The sequence below is a fragment of the Cryptomeria japonica genome, chromosome 2 (genome assembly GCF_030272615.1).
Source record: "Cryptomeria japonica chromosome 2, Sugi_1.0, whole genome shotgun sequence".
In the NCBI taxonomy this organism is placed as follows: Eukaryota; Viridiplantae; Streptophyta; class Pinopsida; order Cupressales; family Cupressaceae; genus Cryptomeria; species Cryptomeria japonica.
The window spans coordinates 630,499,639-630,525,804 of record NC_081406.1 but is presented as its reverse complement, the minus strand read 5'-3'; the positions used below and the strand labels follow the sequence as shown (position 1 = coordinate 630,525,804).

Below are 26,166 nucleotides of genomic sequence, written 5' to 3'. Positions count from 1 at the left end.
AAAATTATTTTGTTAAATTGATTTTATCAACTTTTGAATTTAATTGAATTAATATTATTCTAAAAGAAAATTGTTTTGCCTTATTTTCCTCTTAGGATGCCTCCGACGACGCGACAAGCTCGCAAGCGCGGACGGGGTCCTAGACGTGTGCACATAGCACGCAAAGAGGTAGAGAGGGAGGCATCGGTTCCAGAGGAGAACCCAGGAGCACCTCCCGAACAGCCAAATGAACCTAACCAAGACCTCTTAGCAGCCATTCCGAATCTTATTGGCATAGTTCAGGAAAGGATCCCAGCAGAGAACCCTCAGGTTAGGAGTCATGACTCTGGGAGTCATAGATCTGTTGATAGAGAACGAAGTAGGAGCCCAGCTCTGATTCCTGTAGAGAGTCAGGGTGGTAATGAGCCAGAGTCTATGCATATGCCAGGACCACCTCCAGCGGTGGAACCAGTTTATTTTGAGAGAGCTCGCCGAGATCCAGGGGATCTCATCAGGAAGGTCATGCGCCTCCAACCACCATCCTTCGAAGGGTCTACAGATGGAGTAGAGGCCGAGGCATGGCTTCTGAGTCTTGAGAGGTGCTTTGCGTTGCGTTCTTATGAGAACAACTTGAAAGCACATGTTGCAGTTCATCTTCTAAGAGGGACAGCCTCCACTTGGTGGAGACAGGAAGAGTACAAATGCGGATTAGTTTCTGATACTCTCACTTGGGAGATATTCACAGAGAGGTTTCGTGAGAGGTACCTATCAGAACACTTCAGGTAGCGTCATATAGACGAATTTCATGATCTACAACAAAAAGGCTTGTCAGTAACCCAATATGAGAGTAAATTCTTTGAGTTGTTTCCTTATGTAGATTATCTAAAGGATGAGAAACTTCTTGTAAACCGCTTCATCAGGGGATTAAATGCCGGTATAGCCAGGCCTGTTAGGATGTCCGCACCAGAGATCCTTCGGGTTGCTGTAGAGAAGGCACTAATTGCCGAGGAAATTCAGGTCAGACCACAGGACAATAGGGATTGGTTTCAGAACTGAAATCCTGCACCTCAGACTTATGGATTCCAGAAACCACATTGGAAAGGAAACAACCAAAATTCCCAGGGGTTCTCCAAACCCCCTCCTCCACAACAGACACCACAGAACCAGAGGCAGAAGCCTCCACAGTATCAGTAGGGCTCCAAGCCGAAACAGTGGTAGACTCAGGGACAGAAACGTGATCAGAGAGCACAGGGGCAGTACACACAGCTGGCGGGGACTCAGCAGTCCTCTAGGGGTGGGTACAGCAGATCCAGTAGGACAGGAGGTCAGGCATTCTCTAGGCCTCAGGGTGCCCAGTTTCAAGTACGGGGTGCTTGCTTTACATGTGGAGCCATGGGGCATATGGCGAGGGATTGCCCTCAGGGACAGGTGGCAGGGAGTCAACGGATGGCCGCTTCAGAGCCGATAGTTGGTGATATGGGCAGGTCCCATAGAGTATTCACAGCGGCCGACAACTGCTAGGCTGAGCATCAGGCCACGGTTATCGAATCTTCAGGTATAATCAAAGGTAACAATGTATCTATTTTGTTTGATTCAGGAGCTACTGACTCCTTTATATCTCCATTGGTTGTGGAGCGTTGCGGGCTAGTGGCAACTAGATAGGGTGTCAGTTGGGAAGTGGAATTAGCTTCAGGAGCTAGAGTGTCAGTGGAATCAGAGGTTAGGGCACGTCAGCTACAGATTGGCAAGACCACCACTTTAGTAGACCTTAGAGTGACTCCACTTGGATCTTACAGAATCATACTTGGCATGGATTGGCTTTATGCCCACAGAGCCAAGATGGATTGCCGCCTGAAAAAGATCGAGTGTGAGGATGATCATGGTTCGCCCATAGTTATTACTGGAATTCAAAGGCCTGTGTCTCTTCGTATGATCTTCGCAATGCAGCTTAAGCAGAGCATGCGGAAGGGATGTCAGCTTTTTGCTATCACTATCAGTGACAGAGGAGAAGAGGAGGAAAAAGAAACATCGCTCGATGACCATCCTATCCTTAAGGGATATTTAGATGTATTTCCTTCAGAGTTACTGGGAATGCCTCCCCGTACAGAGATTGATTTTCATATAGACCTAGTACCAGGAGCCGAGCCAGTTTCCAGAGCACCTTATAGGATGACCACAAATGAGTTAAATGAACTTAAAATACAGCTTGAGGAACTCCTTGAGAAGGGTCATATTTGTCCTAGCGTATCCCCTTGGGGTGCACCAGTCATCTTCGTTAAGAAGAAGGATGGATCTCTCCAATTATGTATGGATTATCTACAGCTAAATAAAGTAACCATTAAGAACCGATATCCTTTGCCCAGAATTGATGATTTTTTCGACCAGCTTCAGGGTGCCAAAGTCTTTTCCAAAATAGATCTGAAGTTAGGATACCATCAGTTGAGAATAGTGGAAAGTGATATCCACAAGACCGCATTTTGCACTAGATATGGTCACTATGAGTTTACCGTAGTCCTGTTCGGACTTACGAATGCACCAACAGTTTTTATGAGCCTCATGAATGGGGTGTTCCATACCTTTCTAGATCGTTTTGTTGTTGTGTTCCTCGATGATATACTGATATATTCTCGGAATGAGAAGGAGCATGAGGAGCACCTGAAACAGGTATTGCAGTGTTTGCAGGATAATCAGTTGTTTGGCAGCCTATCGAAGTGTGCTTTCTTTCAGTCTGAGGTTAAGTACCTTGGGCACGTTATTTCCGGTGATGGGATCTCAGTTGACCCATCAAAGATTAGGGCTATTATGGATTGGCCAGCGCCTACCAGCGTGACTGAGGTCAAGAGTTTCATGGGCTTAGCAGGGTATTACCGACATTTTGTTGAGGGTTTCTCCAGAGTCGCTCACCCTATTACTTCTCTTCAGCGTAAAGGGAAGAAATTTGAGTGGACAGAGAAGTGCGAGAAGGCCTTTTAGGAACTCAAGAAGGCACTTACTAGAGCTCCTATCCTTGTTGTACCAGATCCTACAGCTGACTTCATGGTTTGTACAGATGCTTCACTAGAGGGTTTAGGGGCAGTTCTTATGCAGGGTGGTAGGGCCATAGCTTTCGAGTCTAGGAAACTTAAGACTCATGAACTTAATTATCCCACTCACGACCTTGAGCTCGTAGTAGTAGTGCATGCACTTGTGAGGTGGAGACACTTCCTTTTAGGACATCACTTCGAGTTGCATTCAGATCATCAGAGTCTTCAGTACATCTTCACTTAGCTGAACCTTAATGCACGTCAGAGGAGATGGATGGAGTTCTTATGCGAATATGATTTTGATGTTCACTACATCAAAGGTAAGGAAAATGTTGTTGCAGATGCCTTGAGTAGGAGACATCACGAGGTTTACACCTTATCCATGGGCACGGATTTGAGAGATCATATACTACAGCACTTGCCAGAGGATGGATGGTATGCAAAGGTTTGTTAGGTAATACAATCTCAGGTTACTCTAGAAGGGAAATATGTGGATTATTCTTTGGAGTCTGATGGACTGTTATGCCATAGAGGGCGCATTTATGTACCTTCCTCCAAAGGATTGCTAGAGTTCATTGTCACAGAGGCTCATAGAGCTCCTTATGCAGTGCATCCCGGGGTTAAGAAGTTGCATGCTGACTTGAGGCAGTTGTATCATTGGCCGGGAATGCGGCAGCTCATTGCTGAGATAGTAGCTTGATGCCTCGAGTGTCAGAGGGTAAAGGTGGAGCACTGCCATCCAAGTGGGTTGCTTCAGTCTCATGCTATACCAGAGTGGAAGTGGGATACTATATCCATGGATTTCATCATTGGTCTTCCTATGTCTTCTCGTCGCCATGATGCTATCTTGGTGATAGTTGACAAGTTGACCAAAGTAGCTCACTTTTCACCAGTTCGTACCACATTCATAGCTCCAGTAGTAGCACAGGTGTTCTTGCGAGACATTGTTAGACTACATGGCGTACCCCACAAGATTATTACTGACAGGGATTCTCTTTTCACTTCTTCCTTTTGGAAGTCATTGCAGGCAGCTATGGGCACTAAGCTCAATTTCAGTACAGCCTATCTACCAGAGATAGATGGTCAAACAGAGAGGGTCAATCAGGTGTTAGAGGATATGCTTCGCATGTACGTCATGGATCATCAGACCCGGTGGGAGGAGTATCTTCCCTTAGTGGAATTTGCCTATAACAATGGGCATCATACTTCTTTGGGGATGCCACCCTATCAGGCATTATACGGCAGGCCTTGCAGGACGCCCTTGAGTTGGGATCGCATAGAGGATAGAGTTGCTATTGGTCCTGAGATAGTTCGGGATATGGAACAGCAAGTGGATTTGATTAGGCAGCGTCTCAGAGAGGCTCAGGATAGACAGAAGAAATATGCTGATGCAAAGAGGATAGATCGTAGCTACTTGGTTGGAGACAGAGTTTTCTTGAGAGTGCAACCGCATAAGAGTCCAATCTGTTACGGAAAGGGTTCTAAGCTCGCACCTCGCTTTGTAGGACATTTTGAGATTCTTGAGAGGATAGGCCCAGTTGCCTACTGTTTAGCATTGCCACCTAGCCTGTCACGCATCCACGATGTGTTTCATGTTTCAGTTTTGAGAAAATATATCTATGATGAGTCTCACATTTTAGATTGGGATGCCTTGCAGGTGGAGTCGGACGGGCAGCTAGCTTTGGACCCCATTCGCATTTTGGCACGCCGGACATTGGCCCTTCGAGGTTGAGAGCTGGACCAGGTTAGGGTCCAGTGGGATTGTTATGATGAGGTTACAGCTTCATGGGAGGATGCAACAAGTATGAGATCAGAGTACCCCCACCTCTTTGATGAACTCTAGGAGGAAGTTCATGCATAGAGGGGGAGGATGTGAGGCCTCACCTCGACTCAGTCAGACATTCAGTAGATTTTATATTTAGACTATTATGGATACTTTATTTTGATGCATTTTGAGACTTAGAACTTACATGATTTCAGGATTTGGTTAACATTGCTATGATTAGATGAAATTACTTATATGCTTTTGTGATAGAACACTACATGATTGTTAGATAACATGATATTGCAATGATAGTTGTCATTATTGAATTTGCAGGACTTTGCTATGAATATAGTACTATGATGTATGGTTAAGCTTATGTGAATTGGGATGAAATTGTTTATGAGAATTTTGCTTGATAAAAGATGTATTTAATCTGTGCAGATGAAAATTGTATGCAAGTGATGATGTGTATTGTATTCCTTTGAATTATATTATATGTAGATATTTGAAAGTACTAATGTGTAAATTGAGATGCGCAGGGAATTTACCATGTGACCATGGAAAATTACGGAGAACCAAACCTAGACTTATGTGTGTTCGTAAGCCAGGGTTTGTCTATTTGGAGAGACAACACCCCGTTTGTGTTGTATTTTATTCGTAACAGTATATGCTGCATGAGTGTTAAGTGTTATTTAAATTTAATGTGTAAAAACCACAAGAGACAATTTCATGTTTTATTTTGTAAAAGTGTTTTATTTGTGTCACTTGACACGTGTGGATTTAAATTTAAATGTTTTATTTTTGTCTCTTGGTGGGAAAGTGTTTAATTATAGTTTTCTTAAATAATATAATGTGTTGTCATAAATACTTTGGGAATATAATCTTTGGAGTGGTCAACATATGTTTGACCCGAAAATAAACTTCAGAGGGGTTTAAAATGGGTTAAATGAACACCTAGGGGTAGTTTAATAGGGTTTCCTAAAGCCCATAAGGTATACCTAGGGGTTAGGGGTAATTTTAGGCAAGTTTCTACTTTTTAATGATCTTTTTAACGCTTTAAAAATTGGTTTTTTTGAGTTGTGCGAAAATTGAAAATTAGAAGTTTAAATCTAATTGAGATTTTTCCTTTGGAAGGAGAGTCTTTTTGCATTCTGCTTTTCTTTCCTTTTTGGTTTTTTAGAAACTTGTGAGAATTCAGAGAATGAGATTCTTAAGCAAGATTTTTGGGAATTGGAGGGTAATCACCCACTCTCCATTTTTGGAGACGAGAAATTTTGATATGAAAATAATAGTTTGGAATAGAAAAATTGACTAAGGGTAGAAGAAAGAAGATTCGTGGATTGGGCAGCTCTTCCTCAAATTCAAAACTACCATTGGGCAGATTAAGGTTGGTTTGATCATTCTTTAAAATGGTTATTTTCTTGCATGTGTCTGAGTGTCTGATTTGGTGAAAGAAATCTATGTTTTTGCGTATGTCTTGTTTTAGAATTTCATTTGAAAATCTTTCATTATGCTTGTTGTGTTTTGGGAGTTTTCTCAAGACCTCTTACTCTTGGGAGAGAAGAGGATCTTCTGGGTGGTAGTAGTGACAACCCTCGAGTGAGAGACTCTCGTTTGAGAGCGATCACAAGGGATCTTTGTGTGACCCTTGTTGCATGGCCTGTTTGTGCAATGGGGGTCATAAGGAGGGATATAAGGGTAGAATGCCTTTGGGGGGCATAAGGAATAAGGGGTTGAGATTCTTGATATGTTTATTGTGCCATGAGGTGGCTACTTGTTTTTCCATACTTGCAATTCTCCCCAGGGTATTGGTCCACTACCACCCTTTGAAAAGATCATCACCAAAGTGTGGTGCTGTGAAGCCAAGTTGGGAGTGTGTCTGAAAATCTGTATGTATTTTGCCTTCTATGTGTTTGCCTGTTTGTTACCCGTCTAGGAATTGGTTCTCCGAGCTCGGGGGTGGCTACCAGTTAGCCTAGGCTGGGAGGTGAGCACTTCATGGTCATTTTGTGATTTATTATGCAGGAAAGTTAGGAGAAGAGAATAGTAAAAGTGGAAAGATGCAGAAGATTATTGTTGAAGATACTTAAATCTATATGCAGTTATTTGTTTAAATTTGTTAGTAGAAATTTACCTCATTCGTTGAATGAGAGGCAAGTTGTAATTTTGAGATAGGACATGTGATTTAATATTGTAGTTAAATAAAGAAACATCTTGTAATATTTGCAAAATATTGAAAGAGTTGTAAAAAGACAGATATGTTTCTATTTCTATTTGAAAAGTAAAGGGATTGCTTTGATTTGCATGCAAAAGCTTCTTTTGTAATATAAAAAAAAATCAGTTTTATTTAAATCTAAGTTCTTCTTTTTAGCTGAGAATTTATCTCCATTCTAAATGCGAAAAAAATCATGATTTGTATTTGCTATTAACAAGTAAATAAATTAGTTGTTTTATTAATTGTGAAATCAATGAAGGTATAGGAAAGTATGTTGTAATGCTAAATAGTACTTCCTAAATTGTATTTCTAAATTGTATTTCAAAATAGTGTTGATAAATAGCTGAGCAATAGATTTACTTCATTCTTTTTTTTATCAGCAATTAAAATAAATAAAAAAATAGAGCCTAAGCTTATTTACAAATTATATATATATATATGTGTGTGTGTGTGTGTGTGTGTGTGTGTGTGTGTGTGTAATATATATGTATATATATATATATATATATATATATATACATTTATATGTGCGCATGTAATTTGATTTTACACAATGTTATTCCTTTGTTATTTTGTTTAAAAATTTGCATGTAAATCTTATTGGAAAAATATATATATATATATTTTTTCACACTTATAATTTTTATATTTATAAATTTATATATAAATATATATATATATTTATATAAAATATATTTTTAAAAAAAAAAAAAATTTAAAAAAAAAGAGGGCTTTTGGTTGCTCGTGGACCCACTGTGTGTGCACACAGTGTGGGTCGCGCGGCATGCACTGTGCGAACACACAGTGTGGCCGCTTCGGCTCCCACTGTGTGGACACACAGTGGTGCCGCGCCGCCACTGTGCGTTCACACAGTGGCGCCCCTTCCCGTCGCCCTTCTTCGAACCTGCATCAAAAATGGCCGCCGCCGTTGTTCAGCCCTGTAAAAAAAAAAGAGATCAAAAAAATAAGGGTTAAACCCTAGCCCGGGTAGGGCTGGGGTGATAAATTATAATAACCAATTTAGTTGATTTGGTTTTAGAGTCATTTTATATAAAATTAAAATCCCTAATTAGGGTTGGAAAAATATTGACTATTATATTGGAAAGTTATTATTGTTTTAAAGGATTAATATATATATATATATATATACATATATATATATATGTATGTATATATATGTATATATATATATATATATGTATATATATATATATATATGTATATATATGTATATATATATACTTATATATACATATATATATACATATATATGTATATATATATATATACTGGTTGTATTTTTGGAGTAAATATTTAATAGAGAATTAAATATTTAATTACTTTCGTATGATTACTAATAGGAAGTAAAAGAAAGAGAAATATATAAATTTAGGAAAAAGCCTAATCTTATAATTTTAAATGTATTTAATGTGTTAAATGCTTAATATTGCCCTAGTTAATTTAATTCGAGCATTAAAAATTTTTAAAAAGATGTTTAGACTATATAGTCATATTGGAGACTGAATTAATTTTCCTCTCCTATTCCTTAAACGTGATTGATTTAATAAAAATTTAATGACTAGGTATCTCGTGGAGATAAAAATTAGACCAGTTAGATTCCACAAATAAAATTAAACAATAATCGATGCTTGGTTCGTTTCAGATTTAGCTCGAATATATATTTGGCAAATGCATTAACGCTTGTCGTGTGAGCGAACTTGTTAATTAATTAGTATTTTTTTAAAAAAAATCATTCCGTTTTTGCCCTAAATTTTGGGCATGACACAATATTAGTAAAACCCACTCTCCGGTTCATCCATGTGAAAATTGCATTTTTCGAAACAATGTCTAAAAGGTGATTCTTCTCAACAAAATCCAAAAATTCCTTCTGGGACATACCAATCCTCTGAATACCCCCACTTTTCTCAGTGCCAAAAAGGATCGCATTGAAGTCCCCAGCTACCACACAACTACCATCGATAATACTGTTTAGTTTGCTGGATAAGAGATCCCAGAGAGCCCATTTATCACCAGTAGCAGATGGTCTGTACACATTAAAAATATTGAAATTCTCATTCCGTCCAAGAATGGTAACTGAGAAATGTTGCCAATACTTATCTTCCTTAAAAAGTGAGATATTAACATTCATGGGGTTCCAAATGATTCCCAAGCTACCAGAGGCTCCATCCAATTACCTTAAAAGCCCATTCCACTGTTTCTAAACTCTCATTTTAGCAGCAGTCTCAGCCTTGCTCCATTTAGTTTCCTGTAGTAGCCAAATATCTCCTTTGGTGTCATCAATCTAGTGCTTAATCAAGTGCCATTTGTCAGGAGCATTGATACCCCTAACATTCCAAGATTGGAGTTTCATTGCTCCTGGGGAAGGGCAATTCCCTTCCCTAAATTAGGTTTGGTTTGACCACTGGTAGCACTAGCCACTGCTAGCATAAATTTTTTGGACTTGCACCCCTGCACACCTTCTGTCTTAAAATTTGGTTTGTCAATAGTTGAATCTGACTTATTAAAACCTTTTGAAGTACCCTCCAATATAAGATCTGAGTCAGGTTCAAAGTCTTCCTCCAGTTCAATGCCTATCGAGGAGCAGATCTTCCCTCCAGTACCAGTCTCCATATCTTGAGAGTGAAGATTGCCATCTTCAATTACTAGTTGATTCCTGGACACAAAAGGGGAGGGTGGAAGTGAATTTTCTAACTTGGATTCAATTTCTGCCTGTAGGGTTTTGGTCTTCTCCAAAAGTGTGAGAAGATCTTGTTGGCTCTCTCTTTGACTAGAGGAGGGAGGAACTATGATCAAAGGGGTTGCTTCTATTAGTGGAACATTCTCCTTGTCAAGAGTATCATTGCAAAAAGCTTCCTCGATGTCAAAGGCAATAGGAGGTTCCGATTGCAGTTTTACCTCAATAGGAGATTGCATACAGGAATAACTTCATTGTATCATAGCCGAAACATCACAACTAATACCGATATGATCTAAGGAAAAGAATTTAGGACAAATATGCAGTTGATCTTCTCTATCAATCTTTTGGATCCAGGTCTTCCCTGCCCCAATAATTCTGACTTTGTCAGGGATCTTGGTGATTTGATTTGTGCTAATACAAATTCTGAGGAAGCTTCCCCATAATTTATCCTCCAAGATGTCATCTGCCAATACAAAGGTGCCAAGGGCTTTGTATATATCCTTAATGACATCAATGTGCCAATAATCTAAGGGACAATTATATAGTCTTATCCATACCTTGTTGTCTGACAATACATGCATTCGGGGGTTGAAATTGGGTTGCCAATCAATGGTGTGGACTTCAATGCCATCTAAGATGTATGGATCTTTATTTTTCGCTTGCCATTTCTCCTCATTTCTCATAAATTCAATGATATAGAAATCATTCGAGAGAATATTAATGTTAATATCCTTTCCCCACCCCGCTCTACACTAGGATTCAAAGTTGTCCTTAACCTGCTTTCCACCACCCCACTTGATGAAAAGGAAAGACTCAAGCAAATTTGACCTAGCAGAATTAATTTTATTCTCATCCAAAAAGATGGTGGGTCTTGAGGTTTTTCTTACCGGTTTATGAAAACAGGGTCACTGAGGGAGGGAGGTGGCTCTTCGAAAGTCAGGGCGTCTTTCTTGGTTTGACCAAGGGTTCCTATTTTTAGGACGGAAATTGGATCTCCAAAACCTGGCTTGGTTTGCACTTGAGTTATCTTGCTTGAAGTGCCCATTACGCTTTTGGAGATTACCATGATCAATCAGGGGAACCAAAAAAGAGTCAGTGTGAGGATTGCCTCTCTTGGGTGCCACACCGAAAATGCTAGGTTCGGGCGGTGGATACCAGTTTCAGGGGGCCTCAAATGTGGGATGCTTATCCTTGTGAAACCAGCCTTTGTTATTCCAAATGAAACCATTCTCCTTCCACTTATGTGGGTCAATAGGGCACTGGTTACCACTTGAATAAGGGTTTCCATAGTTTAACCGCGGTCTGGAATTTTTGTTGCCCTAGACCATATCTGCTCTCCCAGCAATAATTGGTTTCTGAACATCATGCAATCTACCTATCTTGATGGGGAAGGCTATGTCTGCTTCATTGCTCCAAGATCCAACCTTCGAAGACTAAGCGTCAGAATAGCGCACATCGGTAATCTTGCTCCTATCGCCAATGTGGATCTTGCTACCATCCAATGCCACCATTTCGCTCCCCTTTCTTTTCTAATAAATTCAAAAAATCCAATAATAATACATATTAAATTTGAGGTAAATAATGGTTTGAACTAAAGATGTAAGCACTATAGGAAAGAAGCCTCGCTATTTCTCCAAGGTTCTCCCCAAGGTAAGGGTACTCCATTTTTAACATGGTAGAGACGAACTCGTGGGGGTTTGAACCTAGGTTTTAGGCACTACAGGCAAGAAGCCCCGCCATTTCACCAAAGGATCATCCCCTCTGAACCACAACTTAGAAATCCACTTTAAACAACCAATGGAAGACCAAGAGTCACAACTTAGAATTCTACACAAAGGTGTCCCTCATGGAAGTTGAACTTGGGTCTCCACATTGAGAACTCAATGCTTTAACCAACTAAGCTCAACCCCTTGGACTCTTTTTTATAAAGTTAAATGCTAGAGGGAGGGGTCGAACCTCCAACCTTGTGGTTAATAGCCACACGCTCTAACCGACTGAGCTACACGTTCTATCGATTTTGTGAGACTTGAGGATGTATGTCACTTCTAGATGAAACATTAGTCACCTAAAATACTACAATTGTCCCATAATCACAAGTTTTCTTCATGTCATCCAACTTTTTTATGCAAAATTTATGACCATTGCACCACATAGCCTTGTGGTGTTTCACCTACAATATGTCAAACATGTAAAAATTATTGCATCGCTAGTTGATAAACATATTTATTCTTGGATGAATGTATGAAAAAACAACATATATATATATATACATCATTACAATTGAAAAAAATAAAATAATATGGATGATTAATATATTTATGCGTACCTGTTTATCTCTTAAACCATATGCCAAATAAATTTCCCTTGGTGTAACATTGGAATCTCCATTACGATGAGCTTCTTTAACCAATGAAGCCACACCTTCCCATGTTAATGCGCGACCAGATTATTGACATCGTTCAATCCATACCATCATCCAATCAAGATTATTTTCGACATACAAATGTAGTGCATCCCACTCTTGAGTAACTGTAGAAAAAATAACTAGAAATTTACAAGTGATGTATATTGGAGATTAAGAATTAATTAACTACAATATGTATAAAAACTAAATGTAAAATGTATTCAGATTAATGTCCATGAACATCCAATAATTACCTCTCACTTTCCTCAATCTAACTTTCCCCATCAGGTACTCCCCTTCAAATTTGTCAATGGGGTTGGGATCCCAAATGCGATCTACATGGATCTTTGCCACAAAAATTAGGAAGATATTCAGTAATGTACATCATAGTCTGGTATGCCATATATCCCTCCACCATAGAACCCTCAAGATGTGCTCTTTGTTGAACCAAAACCTTCAAAAATTTCAAGTTCCTCTCAACCATCCACATTGACCTTGCATGTACAGGTCCACACAATTCAATCTCCTCAACTTGGTGTATGAGGTAGTGTTCTTGTGCATTGAAAAATGTCGAAGGTAGACACTTTTGCATTTCACACATTAGACGAGAAATTTTTGTCTTCCAATATTTTATATCTTCTTTATGGATTTCTCTAGATGACAAACATCTACAAGTGATTTGAGATGCAAATATATTAACGAGAATTAACAAAATAATATACAATATATTACATAACAAGTAAAACAAATGGAAAATATAATACTATACAACAAATTGAACAAAGAACACTACTTACCTCATGTATTTTCCAAGATCATATATAACTTGCTCGACATTATTGTCAAAGTGGTCTGGGAGAGATAGAAGTAGAACGTACTATAACAATTATAAAATGATCATTTCATTGTTTCTCCAAAACTAGTACTAAACATAATACAATGAAAAGTACATGTAGTATACAAATATATAGAAAATATACAAGAACATGAATTATCTTAATGAAGGTATGTCAATCGTTTGTTTTCATCCCTGGCCTAAATTCACTTCTCTTTGTTATGAGATTGTTTATGTTTGTAGCAAATCCTGTGGGAAAATGAATTTTTTGTATGACCTCTTTTATAGCATTGCTTTGTTGCTCCATTAATCACCGAAGAAGGGAACTTATATGAATTCAGTCTCCATCACTATTTAATTGAATGACATTTTTCATTGCATGATTGGATTCCTGAATGTCACTACAAATTTTGACAATTTTTCTTTTTTGTGTCTTCCATCCAATATTTTCTATAACGTCTCTGTTATATTCTTTTTAATATGTATAGTATCAAACAAATGCATAATTTGTAGCTACTCATAGTAGGGCAGCCTACTAAATTGTTTGGGATAACTTTTTAGTTCCTTTGGAAGGTGGTAATTAATGCCTTGACAACCTTCATGAAGCATATAAGTTTAAAAAGTTAACAAAGACAATCATCATCAATTACATCATGAGTAAACAAAAAACAATATAAAAATATAAATTTTAAACATATAATATATGATGGATAAACAATTAGATTGAATGACATTACCTTGACGATTAATTATAATATATTCCAAATTCTATAGGTGAGGTGTCATTCTTCGTGATTTTGATGTAGTCTCTGCTTTCCCATTGAAAAAATGTTTTTCAATAGTTTGATACTTATAATTTTTGTGGAGGAATCACCTATAATCATAAAACACCTACTTTCCTAAAATTGTTGAATGACGAGAGCTCATCTTTGAACCACAAACTGGACATGCAAATTTTCCCTCTATTTGAAGACCTGCAAGATCATGTATAATTGGATTAAATATGTTAATTTTTATAATTATATTGAATGGATTTATTTTTTAAATCCATGATTTATACTTTAAAAAATTAAACATTATTAAACTATGCAAGTTGAACATTATAACATACCACAAAAATGTGTTAGCCTCGGGGCATCATGAATTATCTATACAAGCATTGCATGGAATTGAAATTGTCTTTGTCCTATTGGTCTAGAGACGTCATACATAGTGACACCATTCCATAATTCTAGCAACTCATTGATAAGAGGCTCGATATATATATTCATATCTTTAACTTGGTACTTACCTGGTTGAATGAACAAAAACATTAGATAATTATTATAACCATTTTACTACAATATATATAATTTAGTGTACATGAATATAAAATGAAAAAAATACCTGGAACAATCATTGCCAACATTATGTGCTCCCTCTTTATTGACATCCATGGAGGAATGTTATTGTCAATAACAAAAATATGCCACACCGAGTAAATAGATCTCATCTCTCCAAATGGATTGACACCATCCCCTACCAATGAAAGCCTGAGATTACGAGGTTCTTCTTTAAAGTGTGGCCATTTTTCCTCTATGTCTGTAAATGCAGAACCATCCGTAGGCATTCAAAGAATGTCATCTTGACTTCTATTGCGTGCATGGTAATTCATAAATTGTGCCAAGATTTTGCACAAATAATTGTTGCAAACATGGAATAATGGGAATATAACGAAGAACCTTGCGAGACACCTTTTTTGTTAGTTGATATGTTCGATATCTACTAATATGACATTTAGGGCATTCTGTTGCAAATTCATGTTGTATATGATATATAATATGATCATTGGGACATGCATCTATTGCTTGATACTCCATTCTGTTACAAGCTAGGGTTGTCGTTGCACCAAAAGATCGACCTGTCAATGCCTGATACAACCACTAGACTTATAGAATCCACAGGAGGCTGTTAAACCATGCCACAAATCCCCGCGAGGGACACTAGCCCACTGCCAACAATCCCCCTCCCAGCATCACTCGTTGTGGCCTGTGTGATTCGAACCTGTGACCAAGCTCTAATACCACTTGTTACACGCTAGGGTTGTCATTGCACCAAAAGATTGACCTGTCAATGCCTAATACAACCACTAGACTTATATAATCCACAGGAGGTTGTTAAACCATGTCGCAAATCCTCGCGAGGGACACTGGCCCACTGCCAACACATTCCAATATCTTTCATAATGATAGATAGTTCTCGATATGAGCGAGGTAGAATATTTGATGGTGGTAACAAAAAATCACCTATTAATATAGAACAAAAAAATAATTTGTTAATATAAAGAATATTAATGGTACATATTTCACCTTTTATTTACTAGTGATGAAATCACAACAAAAATAGATGAAAAAAGATGACATATATGACATACCTTAACATACATGAGATTGTTATGTTGGATAAACTATTCATAACCTTCAAGTTCACCAACAACACTACAACAGAGAGAAGAGTTGTTTGGGAGCCTTCGTAAAGGGGCTCGCATGCCTTCTCAAGTATAGGTAAATCATGAACAACATCAAATTCATCTTGATCATCATGATCAACTGCGCTAGTACTAAATGTGTCATAGATCAATGTATTTGTACCAGATTTATCGTCAACTACTATGTTTTCTGGCGCATGATCATCTTCTTCCATAGGATCATTATCTTCAACTTCGATATTCACACCTTCATGTTCCTCCACTTGGAAAACCACATTCTTTGGGTCGTGGTAGTCCATATCATGTGCCCTAGGGCACCCCACCTATATAAAAATGATCAACAAAAATAAACCATGATCATGATCTCATTAACAAGTTATTTTTTATGTATATAAATTGTTAAAACAATATAAATATTTACAAATGCAATCAATATAAACACATATAATGAACAACTTACTAATGGACGATAATCATGCCCCCCTTAAATGTTCCCATGTTGTCTACAATGTTTCTCAGTTGTTGCGATTAAAAGTCTTCTAGTCTTTAAGCCCTTACAATTTTTGTAGGGACAATAACATTTCCCATCACCTTTTATTTTCAAGCTAGACCACAATCTAGCAATTGTCTCCTTATTTTGTTCTTCGTTGATATTATCTGACATGATTTTTCTTCATTTGCAAAAAAATCGGGCTATAAAAAATTTAATATCCAACATGAAGTATAGTTTCTATTTGGATTTTTTCAATTTATCTTTTATCCAATTTATCTATCTAGTTGTCCGTGGAGGTGGAAACACCAAAATTGGGGTTTGACTAAGGCACACCCTTATACAGCCCCAACATTTTCCCCCTTGTCTCTACGTGCAGGTGACGAATAGGTTCTATGCAACCAAAGGATTTTGTATTCTCTGGCCATACGGATGACAGTGCGCTGCGCTAGTGTCCCAATTCCAAGATCTTCCTATTTCTCTGGTATGACCTATTTCTAATTTTGTATTGTATTGTTAGTTCAAATTGTCATATTTCATCATCTTTGCACTTTAATCGTTTAATTATTTCTCTCTAGGCATAATTTTATTATGTTGTTATCCCCTGGCTCACCCTTCGCACTAGTATAAGTGAGGTAGCGGTAGATTGATTTTTTCTCTAGTATTTATCATCCTAGTGGTAACAAATCCCCTCCTCTATAGTCATGCATCCTCTCAGCTAGAAATGTAGAAAAATCAAACTCAGTGATGACCATGGGGTTTTGAATGAACTAGTATCTATATATATAAAAAGGGCTAGCATCTTTTCCTTTGAATCATGGTCCAATATATAGCACAGTGTATATTATGTCATCATGTTGTGCAAAGTAATAATAAAAAGGTATCAACTCCAAAAGGATTCTTTCAAACTAAGAAATTGGAATTATTGATCTTCTAGGGCCCTTCACTTTGAACTTTGGAATACTTATTGACTTAAACAAATTAGTATGTCTTTCATATTATTTTCTAAAGCGATTAAAATTGATGTCTTTTGAGGCTCCCATGTTCAAATAAAAGGTCTAAAAATTTGCATATTTAGCCATATTGATCATCTTCAATCTAGTTGAAGACAATACGCTTCTTTTCTACACGTCATACCTCTAAGAAACCACTCTTATGAAGTATATATCTATGAAAATATTTGGTATTATTTATTTTCCAATATTTAAGTACCATCCATTTCTTAGAGGAAACTAAGATTATGTTTTCTTGTACCAATGTTCAAATAAGCCCCACCCTAATTCTGGAAGGCATTCATCTCACACACGAGTAAGTTCATTGATTAGTTTATCTTTAGGACCCCTAGGACCATTAAGATGAAGTGATTTCCTCTTCAACCCCTTTAATTGTCTTAAAATATCCTTATCTAACTTCCTTGAGGTAGGAGATGGAGCTCCTTTCTTACTCATTTTTACTAAGACTAAAACTAAGGTTTCTAAGATTACTATGGTTTAGTTTTTACAACAATCACTCACTTCAATTGTTGACCAAATTAAGTTATTCTTATGATTCTAAACTCAAGAGTCTCATATAGAAAACATGAAAATTAAACAACATCTAGTCAAGAATAAGCACTTACTATTTCACCACTATAAAACCCTAGTTTTTTTTTAAGCTTTTTGCAGTGCTCAAATTGGAAAGAAATTCTGGATGTAATTGAATGTGGTTGATGGGATGGTATAGATAAAATAATTATTACCATAAAATTTATTAAAATATGACCTAAACAAGTCATTTCTCCATTACTATAGTTTGTGTTCGAGTTGTGCACCAAATTCTAGTCCTTCTCCAAGTTTGAATGTTAATCGTTGATTTTTGGGGATTGTGACAAGATGAGAAACATAGATTCAAAATATCCGACATTGTTAGAGAATTTTAGCTAGAGATTTTATTTTCTATAGATATAGGCATTATTTTTTTAATCTCAAATTCACTTAGAGATACTTTAGTTTAGCTTTAGTTGAGCTTTTTTTAGCTCTTCATGCTCTTTTTTAGTTCTCCTAAACATTGCTTAGGGAAACTTTTGTGTTCTCTATAAAAGCACATCTTTATGCATTGTAATTCTATAATCTTTTCTTTTGAGGAATATGGCATATTTTTCTTGATACTCTCATTTGTGGAAGGTGTTCTTGTTTGTTGTTTGATCTTGTTTGTTGTTTGTTGTTTGATTTTAAATAAAAAAATAAAATAATTTCTTTTTAGAATTGTTAATAAATGTGGTAGAGATTAGCACACTTAAATTTCATATCCATTATGGGCCTATCCCACAAGCATATGTATGGATACATGTGCCACCCTATATAATATTTTGTATGGAACCAATACCATCATGTCTTTAGAGCTAGAAATTCCATCTTTATGAGTTCCTATTCAAGGTCTCATTGTTGATAATATGTATTGTGAGCAATACATATAATAGATTGAAATTATTAGTGGTTTTCATATTAATACTCTTAAACAAATTCAAGCTTGTCAAAAATATCCTTATTATAGCTATAAGAAATGTCTTCTTCTGCATTATTTTTACATAGGTGATTTGGTTATCTATAATACAATTGTCATAGCTAGTTCTTAGGAAAAATTTAACCCTAACCATTGCAGTCCTTACTCATCACCTTCATTTATAATTCTACAACTAATATCCTCTCTACTAGATGGATTGTGAGCCTCTTAAAGAAAGCATAAATTCCATACATATTCACATCCACATAATTCTTCATCCTTAAGAGCTTTAATGTTGTTCATCTTATGCCATTATATAGTTTGCACAACCATTCTATGTTATGAACTTCATGGGACTTTTATATTCTATATGAATATAAGATCTTTCATCTTAAAAATGATGTGTTACATTGTTTACTGTTTCTTAAACTTTAGATTTAGTTATACACTTTTTGTTTCCATTATTAATGTATTTTCTATTATCTTGAACTCTATCAGTAGTCTTCCCTTGGGGATGTTAAGTTGTCCTTAGGATGTTCTCACAATTGTCCCAAGTTCATTATGGCTTGTATGCATCTTTCAAAATATGAGCATATTATGACATGCTCATTTTCTCATTTAACAACCAAATATTTTTTAGGCTTGATAAAAATTTGAATTTACTAATTATAAGGACTAAATGTTTAATTTGGGCGCCAAGGATGTGTTTTAAAAAAATCATATAAAAAGAATGCAAATGTTGAGAATGCTCTCCATTAGGTTTGTGTATTTTCTAATAAAATTCTAAAAAAACTATTGTAGATCAAACTTTGTGTTAGCTTTTAATCAATGTAAAAAAATTTAAATCTGAGTATATTAAGGTCAATTATTGATTAATCTTCTGAAATTAAGGAGAGATCACACTCAATTTTTTGTTTTTCAAGATTTGTTCACTATAAAAACTAGTAGAATAATAACATACATTGAAAAAAAATAGCTTAAATAAGTGACGTTATCTAACTTCCAACAAAGAAATTTGTCAAATAGTTTTTAAAATTAATTTTGGAGGGAGCACACCTAACACTATGTTTTATTTTTCTATAATTTAAAATAGAACCACATTGTGCACTCCCCCTATTGCATCCTCCATGATTTTAGAAAAATATTAGTGGTTTAGAAGCAAGATTTTAAGTGTCACTAATCTTATTATTTTCGGATCATGAAATTTTGAGAGTGGGTATCTTCAATTACTCATCCATATTAACTTTGTGTTGTTTTCAAGGAAAAAATGGTCACTTTGGACTCTTTTTGACCACCCATGTCCATTCACATATTCTTAATCTTGTTATAATATTTTCCTTTCATTGAACTAAATTTGAATACGATTTTTGTTTCAAAATTGGTGTGTTATCTTTAAAATTTCAACTTATGATAAGTAGTCACTATTATTTGTTTGTGTATATATATTGTTTTTGGACATCAAACACTCCTTTTAATTTAACTCTTCATCTAGTCATAATTATCTTAATATTATTAAATTTAAATAAGATTTGTATCACAATTTATGTGAAATAGTTAAGTCAATATTTTGTTATATCTTTAGTTATATAAGATCTTATAATCAATTAATGAGAAACAATGACACAAATTAATACATTATTTATAATTCACATTCTAAACTACCTATCTAATTTACTTGTAATTCAAGTTTTGAACCACCTATCTTAAGTGAAATAATAAGAAAACCTACTCACAATTTTAAGTTGTCTCATTTTAACACTACACATTAACTTTTATTTCCAATACTTAATGCATCTTCAAAAGTGATTGAGTGAATAGAATGGTGGCCCCAATTTAGACAATTCGATTGTTAGTATTTAAGTTAAATGTACAATTTATCATCTACATTTTTTATTTATCACCATTTTCCCTTGGATCATTGATCTTAAAATGTTTGTCATAAGTCATCAATTTATTAGTAGATAGAACATCACTTAAGTGGGGTACTTTCAAACATTTTTTTAAGCTTTTTCATAAGTCTGAGGTGACAAATTGACTATATACATGACATGGGGTTGTAGCATTTAAATCCAATAAGATATTTCAAACATTTTTTTTAATGCTTTTTCTTAAGTATGAGGTGACAAAGTGACTACATACATGACATAAAATTGTACCATTTAAATCCAGACAAAATGACTACATACATGACATAAAATTGTACCATTTAAATCTAGGAAGATGTTCCAAGTGCCCCAATAGCTTGGCTATAGTAAGACCCCTTGAAGTCTTTCAAGGGATGCATATCATAAAAATATGAATACATTTAGTACCATGTGTCACACGGACGCGTCTATTCTAGCTCCAAAACGACAGTACGGATTGACTAACATGTGTGTTAGTCGCGCGTTTTATACCATTGATTTTGCAATAAACGGCTGTGATTGACTAACACATCGCTATCACGTTGTACGAAAGGTCTGTTTTGGAGCCAGAATAGCTTCGACCGTATCACACAAGGGTCAAAGGATAATACAATAGACTACAACTTTCATTCTCATATTTTACTCTTGGCAATTGATTTGACTTAAATCAATATGATCATAAATTAATAAACTACAAATAATTATATATGAGCCATATGTTTGCATCTTATTCACTTAGGCAAAACAACTAAAGTATATATATTCAAATTCATTTACTTGCATTTAAAACTAGATATTTGATCTTCTAGTGATCAATGTGGACTATCAGATTGAGTAATAAATTAAGAATAAAGAATGTCGTTATTGTATGGGAAAGATTGTTATTGAACATATCAACTTGCAACTTTATGTTTATCCATTTTATCATGAACAATCAGATTTTGAAAGTTAGATTTGCATCATTGATCATTGAACAAAAATCAAATGGTTGAGATTGATCTGTAATTAAATGAACTTCATATTCCTTATTGAACCATGTGCCATAGATCATATCAACTAGTCTAAGTCATTACATATGTACAATAGTTTACAAATTCAAAACTAAAAAAAAAAAGAGTATAGTGGTTTTATTTAATCAATTATTGTCCATAAAGGAGCCCTTAAATCTCTTACAATTAAAGAAACAAACGGTGCCGTATAATCTTTTGATTTATGTTATCATGACTTGCAAGCATTGAATGAGAATAAATGAAATGGGTGTGTACATATCAGAAAAAAATTGTGAGTTCCTACAATAAAAAGTTATAAAGAAAATTAGATGATATTTTATTTATTAATATATTAGAATTTGATATTACTTTATTTATTATAGGAATATTATTGATCAATTTGAATGATGGATGTTTATCTAGGGCAAATAGGTTGATGAATCGGAACATTTTGAAAAAATCTTAGAGTCTAGGTAACATAAAATTGAACCTGGTCAAGCTCAAGGACAAAAAAAAAATTGATGTTTTTCACCAATTATGATAGAACAAAAAAAATATAGATTTCTTATGGAAATATTTTTTCCTTGCCCAAATTCCCTCTAGCAATATTTTTTCATCATATACATCATATCAATTTTATATTAATTTACATACATATACATGATCATGTATATACTTTTTCATATAGTTTTAGCGAGTTTATTTGAACGTAAAAGGGAATATGGTATGATAGTTGATAGTATATTTATATAGTTTTTCATTCTTTTTCTTACGTTCTATAACAATGTTTTAGATCATAAAATAATTTCTACAAGAGATCTCTTCAATTTTGGTGACTATTTTCCTTGGTTTTGCATTATCTTAAAGTAGTTTCTATTTGTTTTTTTCTCACAAATTTCCTCCATTTTCCTTTAAAAATACACCCCTTGTAATACATATCCAAATCAATTATCATTCATTTCCCTTTATTTATATTCTCATTTCATTTTTTATTCTCTCTCTCATTCACGCTTTGCCTCCCTTTGAGCCATAATGAAACCTATCTTAGGTTTTGCCTTCGTTTTCCTTTTATACTTCATCACCCATTTGTATAATACATGTTATTTTTGGTTTGCATCAAGCTTTTCTTTTTTATTTTAAATTTTTTTCTCTTTTTTTTCTTACATTCATTTGTCTTTTGTTTCCTTGATCTTATCTTTCCTCTCGTTGAGCCATAATGATCCCTACATTGGATTTCATCTACATTTTCCTTTTAGAATCCCTCGCCCACTTGTTATTTCCTTCTTACATAAATTTCAACTACCTTTTTAATATCTATTGTTATTTTTTCAATTTTGTTATTTTTTCCCTCCCCTCTCCATCTCTCTCATTTAAAAACCCTATAAAAGCTAAGCACATGCTTCCTTTAAGACCCTTTGTCAACCCACAAAATTTTCCCAAATTTATTTTTTTCTTCACTCATATATATATATATGCATTTCCACCTATTCTATTTATTTATATGTATATTTCCATTTGTATAGATTTCCCTCTCTTCTAACCAATCTTTTGTCATGAATGTCTTTTTCCTTGTTTTCATTTACCTTTGCACTATAATCTTCCTACTTTTATTCAGATTTTTTTTAATAAGTGTTAATTAAACTTTAGTTTGTTGACTAATATTTATAGTATGTGGATCTATTCTTAAATGCCACAAGGGGGATAACTAGGATAAACTCCCCTTTCACCATTTCTTTTTCTAGGGTCTCCATATATTTTAGACTAGTGGAATTTAGGACAACCCATGAAGAATGCTTACTATATTTTTGAAGGAAGTATATGTTAAATTTGAAATCAAATGAAAATATGGACTAGGTTGTTACATGGACCAAGCTGACCACTTCAACATTGGGGTATTTAACGATCTTGTCTTAAGCTCTATTTTAAATGAAAATGAATTTGTAACTTTTTGGTTGTATGTTTTTTTTTTCATGTGTATTTTAGAATATCAAATATATCTCTAATTTCACATTTTTCTAATTTTTAGAGTGTTTTGACTTGACATTCACCTATTTTACTTATTTTCTTGCTTTTCATTGATCTTTGTAATAGGTTTCTATATAAACACATTCCTTTTAATATGTTCCCAAGAATCTCTAATTTTTTAGAGGTTTCTAACATGTAGGACTAGGTTGCAACCTATTACATAGTTTTACTAAGCTCATATTCTATTAAAAATTGGTTTTATAGCTCCTTAAAAGGTTCTTATTCTAGAAATAGTGGATATTCTATTATGCAAATTCATAAATTCGGTGTCACTTTTCCATCCTCTTTCTAAGTCTAATGTTGGATATTGCTGTTGTTACTACTTATCAAGTTGCCATTAGTTTTATGTTCAAAGTTATTCTATTTACTCTAGTCGGTTATCTCTACCGAAATATTCAGTCGGTATTCACAGTCTAGTCGATTATAGAAGAAAGTAGTCTCAGAGCATAGTATACACCGAGCTATCTACTGAGTATCATTCCATGTCTACCAAGCAGCAAAGATGACACACCAAGTTGATATACAACGAGTGAAATGTGTTACCAGATTCATTGAACCTGGACATACATATGGAAAAGTGTTACAAGATTGAGGCACATAGAACCGTTATCACATTGGAAATTGCACTTAAAGATTGTGTATGATTTTGAGGTCATATAACTAATGAAATATTTTGCATGGTTATTCATTCAATAACACATATTTGTAAGATTGAAGCAATGAATGGATCACTGACATAAGAGATCTATATATACAACATGGATTAAGATCAGACATATACATGTAGCATGATAGAAAGGAAGATATAGAAATATATGAAGCAAGACATGTGAAAGCACTAAGTGTTATGACTATTATAGAGACACAGAGGTCACCGAGAAGGATTTCAAAGAACAGTCAAAGAATAGAGTAAACAGAAGGGTTTATCGAGTTACTATATGGGTTACCATGGTATGCTATAAGCAAGGTAATCTTATTCTGAAACAAAGAAGAAATCCAAAGAAACACTAAAGAAGAGTTATGAAGCATCAAAGATGTTGGATGAGCAACTAAATACAAGACGACCCAACAAAGATGCAAGAATCAGTTACAAAGGAAAAGACTCTACCGAGAAGGGAATTCATACTAGCGAGAGAGGAGAATCATCAAAGCAAGCTGGAATCAAGAAGACCATCAAAAGAAAGAAGCCTATTTGCAACTACTGTGGAAATCAAGGTCACACTGCCAACATGTGCCAAATCAGAAAAGGTAAGCAACTGAATGTCACTAAGTCCAATGGTTATTGTTACAACTGCAATAGATATGGACATAGTACCAAGAAGTGTTGGTTTAAGCAAAAGAACTATATGTGGTCTACACACCGAGCAAATGCTAGAGGTTACTAAACCCACACAAATCCTTACCGACAGTATTCTGCAGTACCATGGGATTTCAATACAAGGATATGGTGTGAATGTTGTGGAAGATATGGACATATAAGTGCCAACTGCTTTATAAGGTTTGGGATGAACAACCGAAGATCATGGAGAAATCCTGGTATGGCATGTTTTCATTGTCACAAAGTAGGACACTTGGCTAGAGATTGCAGAGATCAACCTAGAAAAGACACTGAGGAAATAAAAGAAAAATTTAAAGATGATTTGGAAAAAGAAGGAAATTGTGTAGAAAACACCTTACCTACCGAGTTAGGTGCACCTATTCCAAATTAATCAATAAAGGTATGAAGGGACTGCATTCTCTCAAGGTTAAATCTTAACAGTTCCTATTTTTATGTACTTAATTCAAAATCTGCATAACTAAGATGTATTAGTAAGTTTGAAATTATATCAAAGTCCTTTGGAGCACTTTACAAGAAACCTGTCAAGTCAGTGAATATAGGAAACCTATCAAGTCGGTAAATGAAGGAAGTTTGGTTACTCGGTTAAAGCACAAAAAGGAAAGAAGGTTTAGTGGAACTGAGTGCATTTAATGTTTTTGACCTTACCTGCACGAAGCCCGATAAGGCATATTATGTACTTAAAGCATTTTCACGGTCTTTTTTACTCACCAAGTTTTTGAGAAAGCAAAGCAAGCGATTCAAAGGCGATCAAACCTGCTACAAAGCAAATTCAAGGTATTTACATCAATCTCAACGCATTGTTAAGCTGGTTTACCGATCTTATCAAGTTGCTATTATCTGCTAAGCATGAAGCGTCTGCCATTTGAAAATCCTCAAACCCTAAGGATCTTTTGTTAGTTTTTATCTAAAATCTATAAATGGCACGTAAGATCCAAGATCCCATTTTTGTTAAGAAAGTTGAAAAGCCCTCACTAAAATACTCGTTAACTCCCAAAGTTGCATCTGAACTAGATGACAAAACTACATTTTCACTCATCCTGGATAGAGTGTTGTTAGTCGAGCATGTGAGATTCTTCACCAAATGTCATGTTGAAGAACTAGGTCACATTGAAATCAAAGAAACATATGATGAATTGTGCACCGATGGTAAATTGAATAGCAAGTATGAGCACATTAAGATCAAGGGATTAACTGAAGCCCTAACCTATCCCCATGTGTTCAAACCCCAGTGGGTCAAGTTTGTTCTGAGCAGAGTTCACGATGACTTCATGTGGATAGAAGAGCAACCATTTAAGATTACCAAGGAAATCATTCATCTGATTACCGGTTACCCTATTTATGATCATGCCCGAGCTCAAAAGATGATATCATAGAAGGAATTGATCAGTTTAACTAGAATGGAATCAGATTGCAAAGGACTGATGGGTTACAAGATTGATTTTGACATCACACAAGAACAAATTGATGCATTTCTTACATTGCCAAGACATGCTACCAAGTTGAGGTATGGAACCTATGAAGAAGTGAAGGAAAAAGTAAAAATGAGCATTGT

At 35.3% G+C, this 26,166-nt stretch overlaps 1 non-coding gene across 1 annotated transcript; it reads right to left on the bottom strand.

Annotated features, from left to right (window-relative positions):
• Positions 1–11,615: 11,615 nt before the first annotated feature.
• Positions 11,616–11,693, bottom strand: TRNAN-AUU (transfer RNA asparagine (anticodon AUU)). Its single transcript has one exon. It is a non-coding gene; the product is annotated as a tRNA-Asn (tRNA).
• Between the last annotated feature and the right edge of the window lie 14,473 nt (positions 11,694–26,166).